Source organism: Rhinopithecus bieti, unplaced genomic scaffold, assembly GCF_001698545.2.
Source record: "Rhinopithecus bieti isolate Rb0 unplaced genomic scaffold, ASM169854v2 scaffold_1618, whole genome shotgun sequence".
In the NCBI taxonomy this organism is placed as follows: domain Eukaryota; kingdom Metazoa; phylum Chordata; class Mammalia; order Primates; family Cercopithecidae; genus Rhinopithecus; species Rhinopithecus bieti.
The window spans coordinates 7,605,656-7,617,230 of record NW_016803937.1 but is presented as its reverse complement, the minus strand read 5'-3'; the positions used below and the strand labels follow the sequence as shown (position 1 = coordinate 7,617,230).

The following is an 11,575-nucleotide window of genomic DNA, read 5'->3' as shown; positions in this document are numbered from 1 at the left end:
AAAAAAAAAAAAAAAAAAAAAAAAGCACAAATAATCCAGTCATCAAATGGGCAAAATACATGCACAGATACTTTACCAAAGACACACACATAAAAAATAAACACATGAAAAGATGTCCAAAATTAGGCAAATAGAAACTAAAACCAACATCAGCTATCTCTATATAGCAATTAAAATTCCCCAAATATAAAATAATCACAGTTCCCCAAATTGGTGATGATACAGTGAAACGGAGTCACTCTTAGGTTTCTGGTAGGAATATAAAATAGTAGAGCCACTTTCAAAACCACTTTGGCAGTTTTTTAAAAAAACTAAACATCAAGTACTATAAGACCCACAATTTGTACTCCTTGGCATTTACCCAGAGAAATGAAAACGTGTTTACACAAAAACCTTATATTTATACATATGTTGATAGCAACATTTTTTGTAGTAGTAAAAAACTGAAATCAGCTGGGCTGTCATTCAGCACATCAATGTTTAAACAAAAGATGGTGCACACATACAATGGAATACTACTCAGCAATAAAAAGGAATGAACTATTGATACATGCAACAATTTGAACAAATCTGAAGGGAATAATACTGCATTAAAAAACTCTTAAATCCCCGAAAGTTATGTTACAACATTTATGACATCACTTTAATAAGATTTATGAAATAACAAAGTTTTAGAAACTGTAAGTAGATTAGTAGTTGTCCAGTGTTAGGGACAGGGAGATGGGGAAGGCAGAGAAGTGGATATTTTTGGACCATATCCACCATAGTATGGATAGTCATATATATTCATATCCCCACCAGGGATATGGATGCTCGGACCTCATAAAGGATTATTGGGATTTTGGAACAATTCAGTATCTTGACTGTGGTAGATAATGAACTTATACATTTTTTTTTTTTTTAGAACTAAATACATACACATGAGTATAAGTAAAACTGGACAGATCTGAATAAGATTGCTGGTTTGTGTCCATAAGGATATTCGGTTGTGATGTTATACAGTAGTTTTGCAAAATGGTATCACTATGGGAAATTGAAGAATGTAAAATGATCTTTCAGAATTATTTTCTAATTGTATGTGAATCTTCAATTATTTCTGTACAATTTCAAATAAATATAGTATGAAAGATTAATAATGATTGCTAATAAACTGTTTCCACAAATAAGAAAAAAAGAAGGCTGTAGAACATAGGAACCTCTGAAGGCTGTAGACTTTGACATCAGCAGTCAGTATGGGCACAATAATCAAAGTCCGCAAAGGATCAGTCTCTGCCTCAGCAGATACCAGTGCGGGAGGGTGAGCAGCTCAGATCAAGCAGGAAGAGACACCTCAATGAGACCAGGAAGAACTAATGTGTACTCTTTCCCTGGAACTTGGGCAAAACCTCTCTCCCCACCCTTTCCTAAACTTCAATCATTGCCAGAACCAAGGGACAGACTAGAGGGAAAGAGAGGGAAACTCTGAAAGACTGTTTTCCAGGAAGTAACTAAACATTAACATGGACATTGTCCATGTTATATAATGCTACCTGAATATGGTTAAACATAACTGGGTTGTACTAGATAGACAGGAGTAAAATAGTTTAAGTCAATCAGTTTATGTGAATAAGGAGCTTGAGAGAAAACTTGAGTGCATTTTTTAAAAGTAATGTTAATTTTTTTGCATATCTGACTCATAGTTTACAAATTTAAATCTTACTGAAATAATTGCATTATACTGAGTGTATTTGAATATGGAGCTACAGGAGTGATGAGAAACCTGGAAAGTCTTAATAGGTCAGGTTCTACTCAGCATCTGCTTCAGAGCATCCTTGGCAATCTGCTCCATCCCTTGGAGAGACCAAGTCCTTGAAGATAAGGAGACAAATCATCGATGTCCAGAAAATTTCCTGCCTGCAAATTCCTGAAGCTCAGTTGAAGACAATGCAACCCCTTCCTCAAATGACAATCTGTATTCCAAATAACCGGCACAGAACTACCAAGTAGCAGAGCTGTGGCTGGATGAGCAAACTAGAATTTTGAGCTGCCTTGAGGTATGTAACCTAAATACAAAGAGCATTTTCTGGATTGTATAACAAAATTTTCTACTGAGATTTCTTCCTCACTTCTCAAGGGATCCAGAATCCTTTATCAGCTTCTGCTAAGTAGTGTAATACGAGCTTTACTCCTTTGTAATATTTTAATCATCAGCTTGAATTTTAGCTATTAGAAAAGTGTCTAGTCCAATTGTTCTCGATTGTTTCCAGTTTTATTCATATGCAAAGAACACACGTGTATGAAAGTAAAACAGTTACTTCTTTTAAATGTAAAGCTATTGCTCTATACATGAACTGTTTCCAGTTTTATTATTTTTCCCTCTGACCTCATATAATAAGCTATTTCCCTATGTATAATTTTTAGGGCTACACATAACTAAGTATGCAATAAACTATCAAATAGCAATTGTTCAATTTCCATTGGGCTTTTAAAAGTCACTGGACCTAATTTTTATAGCTTCCTTACAATAGTTTTTAGATTCCTTGCATCCTATAAATCAAGTACTGAAACCACTGTCACACTGGACGATTTTTTTTTAACAATTCCTGAGTCATCTCTTTAGCATGACTAGAATGACATGAGAGCCATTTGCTAAAGTTGTAAGACTTTTACATAGAAGACATGCTTTATGAGCAGCTATTCACTTATGCGTGGCTTGAGCTTCTTGGGAAGTTTTCCTCCTAGTTATCCTTGAAAGTATCATAATATTTTTGTTTTATTTTGTTTTAGTATATTATCATTTATGAAGTAATATATATGCTGTATGTGAAGTAACATTTATAATATTATTATATGTTAAGTGATATTAGATATGTTATATAGGAAGTAATACATGCTTGATGTGAACAGTATCTGAAAAGTTCTAAAGCCAAGATTATATATTCGCGGCAAAGCATCTCAGTTGTTAGAACAATGTACCTAGTGTGTTAGGCCTGCTTTATCTCGGAGAGAGTTAGCAGATTTGAGTCCAGACACTATCCATGTTTCTCATAATTAATTTAATACTGGTAACCTGTTAGAGTGATAAAAATTCAATGGAATCATCTAAAAGGATAAAATATTCATTATTTTAGTGAGAGGGGATGTTCTTGATATTCTTTCCTTGCCATAGCCTCTCATAATATCTTCCAAAAATGTTCATCATTTTACAGAAAAGTGTTCTTACTGCCAAATGTTTCCAATGAAAAAAACAAGTGTCTGCATTCAAATTATCTTGTACTAAGATACTTTAATAAATTGCTCTATTAAGCAATCATCACTAATTGAGTTAGTGTAGTATTGTGAGGGAAAAAATAAAATGAGAAATGTAAATACATGCAGATAATTGAAAATGGGCTAGAGTTCCATAGACTTTCCTCTGTATTTAGTACATTCTGAAACCCATTTTTATAAAATTCAAGTGAATTGCAGAACAAAAGACGAGATGATTGAAGGAGCATTGTGATAGATTAGTGAGTCAATGAATGGCTATAAGTAGTGGAAGTTGCTCTTCTGAAGAAGAAAAATTGTAAGGAGAATATGGATAGAAGAAGAGAAAATAAAGTGGAGTCAAAAAGAAAAGAGAAATTAAGAGAACAGGATAGAGGAATTAAAAAAGAAAGTATAACAAATGTAAAATATTTCCCTTGACAATGCTGTATCTAAAAAGAATAAACTATAAATACTTGATTTCATAAATATAGATGAAAAGTAAAACATCAGGTAAATTGTCAGCAAGTATTAACATATTTGCATGTAGTTTAAACATCTGTATCATTTAATTTTTCACTTTAGCAGCATAAATATTGGTGTATTCTTCCCTATTTTCCTCATCTGTTTTCATTTAGGTTGGAACTGGGTATTCTAAATAACAAATACCCTATAGCACTTATCTGTAACCTAACTAGATTTCATCAGTAACTTTCACAGTTCTCCTGAGATAACGTCATGTTTTCTGATGCTATATTAAAAGTAATTTTTATATTTGTTAGTTGCAACTGGATGATGTTGTTTTCTAAAAAGCAAAATGGATTTGCTATTCATCATAACTGCTGTCATTTACTGAAAATAAAAGAAAATATTTTTAGTTGAGTGTGTTTGAACTATTGTATTGAGACAACTCACTTAAATATTTAAATCTCAAATTTACTGGATAAGACACACTAACAAAAGGGTCTCCCTCTCCTCAACAAGAGGAATAAACCTGCCACTCTTTCTTCCTCTGACCCTGAGTATTTTAGTCCAGGTGATTTTTACATATTACCCACGAACCTGATACAATCACATTCATAGGTAATTGAACTTTTGCCATACGATTTAATTTATTGTTGAATTTAAACTCAACAGTTGCTATGCTTTGTAGCAAAATCTATGGTGGGATACCTCAGCTCATAATACCATTCATTAATTTCCAAGTACCTTTCAGATTTCATTGAACAATGTCCTGCTTTCACTATCTAATAAAATATTCTGCTCTTTCATAATTGCTTTAACTTGAATGCTTATTTTTATATTTCTCCTCTTCTTCTCTCATTTATCTTCATTTCTTAGTTTTCTTTTTTAAGCCTCTGAGCTATTTTTAAGTCATTATACATCTTATGGGGTATGTCTTTTAAAATGACATGGATTTATGACTTGTTGGACTTATGGTTGTTATCCCTATTCCATAAAATATACTTTTCTTCTCAAAGTTAGCACCTTATTTTAATAAATGAATTATATTTCATGTTGAATTCTGACATGTATATATATATGTATATATGTGTATATATGTGTGTGTATACACACACACACACACTTTTCTTACTTTCCTTTGTGGATAATTTGTTGTTGGCATACAGAAAGACAACTGATTTTTTATGACAATTTCATATAAATATATATATATGCTTTGGCTATTTCCTTTATTCTTTTAAAAATTATTATTGTAAGAACTCTTAACATGAGATTTTTCCCTATTCAATGTTTATGTGTTTAATACAGTATTGTTAACTGTAGGCACAATGTTATAAAACAGACCTCTGGAACATAATCATTTTGCACAGCTGAAACTTTGTACCTCCTGAATGGCAGCGAACCATTCCCCTCCCTCTAGTCCCTGGCATCCACTTTTCTACCCTCTGCTTACATGTATTTGACCACTTTATATCCCTCATCTAAGTGGCATCATGAAGTACTTGTCCTTTCTTTTAACATAGTGTTCTCAAGGTTCATCCATGTTGTCACAAATGACAGAATTTACTTTTTTAAATGACTGAGTAATATTTCATTGTATGTATATACAATATTTTATTTAGCCATCTGTCTATCAATGGACACTTAGGTTGTTCCTACAGTTTGGCTACCATGAATAATGTTACAATGGACATAGCAGTGTAAATATTTCTTTGAGATCTACATTTCAATTATTTTGGATAAATATTCAGAGGTAGGATTGCTGTATCATAAGGTCTATTCAAGTCCTTAAGCAATTTTTAATCAGGTTGTTTTTTCTTTGCTATTGAAGAAGTTCTTTATATACTTTGGATATTAACATTTCATCAGATATGCCATTTGTAAATATTTTCTCCCATTCAGTAAGTTGCCTTTTCACTCTGTTAATTGTTTCCTTTGTTATGAGGAGATTTTTAGTTTCATGTATTTTTGCTTGTCTATTATTGCTTGTTTCCTGTGCTGTTGGTGTCATATGCAAAAAATCATTGCCAAGACCAATGTTGTAAAGCTTTTTTCTAATATTTTCTTTGAGGAGTTTTACTGTTTCAAGTATTTATGTTTAAGTCTTTAGTCAATTTCAAATTTATTTCTGTGTATGATGTAAGGTAAGAGTCCAGTTTCATTATTTTGCATGTTGGATATACATTTTTTCCAAAACAATTTGTTGAAGATACTATCCTTTTCCCATTGTGCATTCGTAGTAACTTTGTAGAAGTTCAGTTAATTGTATATGCATGGGTTTATTTTGTGGCTCTCTATTCTGTTCCATAGGCCTCTATGTCTGTCATTATGCCAGTACCACACTGTTTTAATTACTATAGCTTTACTTATAGTTTTTATTTATTTATATTTATCTTTATTTATATTTTGAGATCTGGAAGTATGACGCCTCCAGCTGTATTGTTCTTAAGATTGTTTTGGCTATTTGGGGTTCTTTGTGGTTCCACATGAATTTTAGAATTTTTTTTTCTTGCTATTTTTGGAAAAAAATACTATCAGAATTTTGATAAGAATTGCATTGAACATATAAATTCCTTTGTGTGGTGTGGATATTTTAACAATAGTGAGTCTTCTAATCCATGGACACCGAATGTCTTTCCAGTTCTTTGTGCCTTCTTTAATTTCATTCATCAATGTTTGATAGTTTTTAATATATGAGTATTTTACCTCTTTGGTAAAGTTTACTTCTGAATATTCTTTTCTCTAAAAAAACAAACAAACAAACCGCAGGATACATGTGTGGAATGTGCATGTTTCTTACATAGGTATATGTGTGCCATGGTGGTTTGCTGCATCTATTTACCCATCCTCTAAGTTCCTCCACTCACCCCCCAACATCACAACAGGCCCTGATGTGTGTTGTTCCCCTCTCTGTGTTCATGTGTTCTCAATGTTCAACTCCCATTTATGAGTGAGAACATGCAGTGTTTGGTTTTCTGTTCCTCTGTTAGTTTGCTGAGGATGATGGCTTCCAGCTTCATCCATGTCACTGCAAAGGACATGATCTCATTCCTTTTTATGGCTGGCAGGATATTTCATGGTGTATATGTACCACATTTTATTTATCCAGTCCATCATTGATGGCCATTTGGGTTGGTTCCATGTCTTTGTTATTGTAAATAGTGCTACAATAAACATATGTGTACATGTGTCTTTATAGTATAATAATTTATATTCCTTTGGGTATATACTCAGTAATGGGATTGCTGGGTCAAATGGTGTTTCTGGTTCTAGATCCTTGAGGAATCACTATACTGTCTTCCACAATGATTGAACGAATTTACATTCTAACCAACAGTGTAAATGGATTCCTATTTCTTCACAGCCTCGCCAGCATCTATTATTTCATGACTTTTTAATAATTACTATTCAGACTGGCATGAGATGGTATCTCATTGTGGTTTTGATTTGTATTTCTCTGATAATCAGTGATATTGAGCTATTTCTCATACGTTTGTTGGCCTCATAAATGTCTTTTTTTGAGAAGTGTCTTTCATATCGTTGGCCCACTTTTTGATGGTATTATTTGTTTTTTTCTGTAAATATGTTTAAGTTCCTTGTAAATTATGGCTATTAGATATCTGTTAGATGGATAGATTGCAAAAATTTTCTCCCATTCTGTAGATTGCCTGTTCACTCTGATGATAGTTTATTTTGCTGTGCAGAAACTCTTCAGTTTGATTAGATCTAATTTGTCAATTTTGGCCTTTGTTGCAATTGCTTTTGGTGTTTTAGTCATAAAGTCTTTGCTTATGCCTATGTCCTGAATGGTATTGCCTAGTTTTCTTCTAGGGTTTTATGGTTTGTGGTTTTACATTTAAGTGTTTAATCCATCTTGAGTTAATTTTGTATACCATGTAAGGAAGGGATCCAGTTTCAGTTTTCTGCATATGGCTAACCAGTTTTCCCAGCACCATGATCTCCTACTGAATAGGAGATCATTTCCCCATTGCTTGTTTTTGTCAGCTTTGTCAAAGATCAGATGGTCATAGATCTGTGGTGTTATTTCTGAGGTCTCTGTTCTGCTCCATTGGTCTATACGTCTGTTTTGGTACCAGTACCATGCTCTTTTGGTTATTGTAGCCTTGTAGTATAGTTTGAAGTCAGGTAGGGTGATGCCTCCAGCTTTGCTCTTATTGCTTAGGACTGTCTTGACTATACAGGAACTTTTTTGATTCCATATGAAATTTAATTTTTTTTTTTCTAATTCTGTGAAGGATATCAATGGCAGTTTCTTGGGAATAGCATTGAATCTAAAAATTACAATGGGCAGTATGATCATTTTCATGATATTGTTTATTCCTGTCCATGAAGATGGAATGTATTTCTATTTGTTTGTGTCCTCTCTAATTTCCTTAAGCAGTGGTTTGTAGCTCCCCTTAAAGAGGACCCTTGCATTCCTTGTTAGCTGTATTCCCAGGTATTTTATTCTCTTGATTGTGAATGGGAGTCCATTTATGGTGTGGCTCTCTGCTTACCTATTGTTGGTGTAAATAAATGCTTGTGATTTTTACACATTGATTTTGTATTCTGAAACTTTGTTGAAGTTGCTTATCAGTTCAGGAAGTTTTGGGGCTGAGATGATGGGGTTTTCTAAATATATAATCTGCAAACAGAGACAACCTGATTTCCTCTCTTTCTGTTTGAATACCCTGTATTTCTTTATTTTGCTCATTGCCCTGGCCAGAACTTTCAGTACTATGTTGAATAGGAGTAGTGAGAGAGGGCATCCTTGTCTTGTGCCAGTTTTCAAAGGGAATGCTTCCAGCTTCTGCCCATTTGATATGATATTTGCTGTGGGTTTGTCATAAACAGTTTTTATTATTTTGAGATATGTTCTATCAATACCTAGTTTATTGAGAGTTTTTAATATGAAGGGATGTTGAATTTTATCAAAGGCCTTTTCTGCATCTAGTGAGATAATCCTGGGATTTTTGTCTTTGGTTCTGTTTATATGATGGATTACATTTATTGATGTGCATATGTTGAACCAGCCTTGCATCCCAGGGATGAAGCTGAGTTGATCGCAGAGGATAAGCTTTTAGATATGCTGCTGGATTCGGTTGGCCAGTAGTTTATTGAGGATTTTCACATCAATGTTCATCAGGGATATTGGCTTGAGGAAGCACTAAACATGGAGAGGTAAAACCAGTATCAGTCACTGCAAAAACACACCAATATATAAAGATCAATGACACTGAAGAAACTGCATCAACTAGTGTGCAAAATAACCAAATAGCATCATGATGACAGGATTAAATTTACACATAACAACACTCACTTTAAATGTAAATGAGCTAAATGCCCCAATTAAAAGACAGAGACTGGCAAATTGGATAAGGAGTCAAGACCTATGAGTGTGCTGTATTCAGGAGATGCATCTTATGTGCAAAGACACACACAGGCTCAACATAAAGGGATGGAGGAAAATATACCAAGCACATGGAAAGCAAAAAACAGCAGGTGTTGCAGTCCTCATGTCTGGCAAAACAGACTTTAAACCAACAAAGATAAAAAAAAAGACAAAGAAGGGTATTACATAATGGTAAAGGGAACAATTCAACAAGAGGAGCTAACTACTCTAAATGCATATGCACCCAACACAGGAGCACTCAGATTCACAAAACAAGTTCTTAAGACCCACGAAGAGATTTGGACTCCCACACAATAATAGTGGGAGACTTTAACACCCCACTGTCAGTATTGGACAGACCAATGAGACTGAAAATTAACAAGGGTATTCAGGACTTGAACTCAGCTCTGGATCAAGTGGTCCTAGTAAATGTCTACAGAACTCTCTACCCCAAATCAAGAGAATATACATTTTTATCAGTGCCATATGGCACTTATTCTAAAATTGAACACATAATAGGAAGTAAAACACTCCTCAGCAAATGCAAAAGAACGTGAAATCATAACAAACAGTTTCACAGACCACAGTGCAATCAAATTAGAACTAAGGATTAACTCGCTAAAAATAACGGAATTACATGGAAATTGAGCAACCTGCTCCTGAATGACTCCTGGGTAAATAATGAAATTAAGGCAAAGATCAAGAAGTTCTTTGAAACCAGTGAGAACAAAGAGACAATTTACCAGAATCTCTGGGACACAGCTAAAGCAATATTAAGAGGGAAATTCATAGCACCAAATGCCCACATTAGAAAGCTAGAAAGATCTCAAATCAACACCCTTATATCACAATTAAAAGAGCTAGAGAGGCAAGAGCACGCTAATCCAAAAGCTAGCAAAAGACAAGAAATAACTAAGATCAGAGTAGACTTGAAGGAGAAAGAGACATGAAAAACCCTCCAAAAAATCAACAAACCCAGATGGTTTTTTTGAAAAAAATGAACAAAATACATAGACCACTATATAGACCAATAAGGAAGAAGAGATAGAAGACTTAAATAAACACAATAAAAAATGATAAAGGGGATATCACCACCAACCCCACAGAAATACAAACTACAATAATAGAATACCATAAACACCTCTACACAAATAAACTAGAAAATCTAGAAGAAATGGATAAACTCCTGGATGCATACACCCTACCGATACTAAAGTAGGAAGAAGTTGTATCCACGAATAGACCAATAACAGGTTCTGGAATTGAGGCAGGAATTAATAGCCTACCAACCAAAAAAAGCCCAGGACCAGACAAATTCACAGCTGAATTCTACCAGAAATACAAAGATGAGCTGGTTCCATTCCCTCTGAAACTATTCCAAAAGGAGGAACTCCTTCCTAACTCATTTTATGAAGTCAGCATTATCCTGATACTGAAACTAGGGAGAGGTGCAGCAAGAAAAGAAAACTTCAGGCCAATATTCTAAGTATGCTTTGTGATGTTATTGTAAATGGGGTTGCTTTCTTATTTTCCTTTGTGGATAATTTGTTGTTGGTGTATAGAAAGGCAACTGATTTTTTATGTTAATTTCATATCTTGGAATTTCATTGAATTCATTTTCTATTTCTGACAGATTTTACTGGAACTTTAGGACTTTTCAAATAAGATCATATCACCTACAAGCAGGGATTGTTGTACTTTTGTTTTTCAAATTTTGAAGCTTTTTATTTATTTATTTTTTTGCCCAATTGCTGTGATTAGAAGTTTCAGTACTATCCTGAATACAAGTGGTGAGAGTGGTCATCCTTTTCTTGTTCCTGCTTCTTTCAACTTTTCATCACTGAGTATGCTGTTAACTGTGGCCTTTTCATACATGGCCTTAATTTCATTAACATAATTTCACTCTATTCGTAGTTTGTTGAGAGGTCCTGCTGTGAAAAACTATTGGATTTTTTTTTTCAAATGCTTTCTTTTGCACCCATTAAGATGATAATGTGGTTTTCATCCTTCATTATGTTAATGCAGTATATCACATTTATTAATTTTTATTTTTTGAATCCTTCTTGTATCCCAAGAATAAATTCTGGAAAAAATTGAGAAGCGTTGGCATTAATTCTTCTTTAAATATTTGTTAGAATTTATCAGTGAAATTATCTGGTCTTGTTTTTTTTTTTCCCGCTGTTGAGAAGTTTTTCATTACCGATTCAATCTCCTTATCTATTGTTAGTATGTCCCAATTTTCTATTTCTTTAGATTCCAGTCTTGATTAGCTGTATGTTTCCAGACATGTATTCTTTTCTTCTAGGTTATTCTATTTTTTAGAATATAATTGTTTATAGTGGTCTGTCATGATCCTTTTTATTTATGTGTTTTAAAGTCTCATTTTTTATTTATATTAATATTTTCTTGTTTTGTTTACCTAATAATTTGTCAAATTTGCTTATAACCTAATTATTAATAATTCACTTATAATTATTAATGTTTTATTATATT

At 33.4% G+C, this 11,575-nt stretch overlaps 1 long non-coding RNA gene across 2 annotated transcripts in view; it reads left to right on the top strand.

The window, feature by feature from the left end:
* Positions 1–1,382: 1,382 nt before the first annotated feature.
* LOC108521319 (uncharacterized) overlaps positions 1,383–11,575 on the top strand; it is a 25,208-nt gene continuing 15,015 nt past the window's right edge. The window contains exon 1 of one of the 2 annotated variants that reach the window (XR_001883166.1): positions 1,383–2,033. This is a non-coding gene — a long non-coding RNA (uncharacterized LOC108521319). The remainder of the gene's footprint in view (positions 2,034–11,575) is intronic. The other variant, XR_001883165.1, reaches the window with a different exon arrangement.